Below are 360 nucleotides of genomic sequence, written 5' to 3'. Positions count from 1 at the left end.
CCGCCCGCCTCACCGCCCGCCTCACCGCCTCACCGCCCACCGCCCGCCTCACCGCCTGCCTCTCCGCCCGCCTCACCGCCCGCCGCCCGCGCTCACCCCACGCTCCGCGCTGATCCCGGAACCGGCGGCACCGCCGCCGCCGCCGACGCTGTCAACAGACATCGCAGTCCCTCAGCTGATCCGCGGGCGGAGCCATTACGCGCGCCCTGCGATTGGCTGGCGGCGGCGCCCACCGAGAGCGGAGGCTAGAGCGACGGCGGCGGCCGCCTCGAGCGTGGCCTTTGGGCCCGGCGGAGCCTGCGCAGAAAACGGCTGTGCGCGAACTGGCCATCTTTGACGCGGGCCGGGAAGCCTTCCAGT

The sequence above is a fragment of the Octodon degus genome, unplaced genomic scaffold (genome assembly GCF_000260255.1).
Source record: "Octodon degus isolate 3935 unplaced genomic scaffold, OctDeg1.0 scaffold00076, whole genome shotgun sequence".
Classification (NCBI taxonomy): Eukaryota; Metazoa; Chordata; class Mammalia; order Rodentia; family Octodontidae; genus Octodon; species Octodon degus.
Note: the sequence above shows the minus strand (reverse complement) of the source record.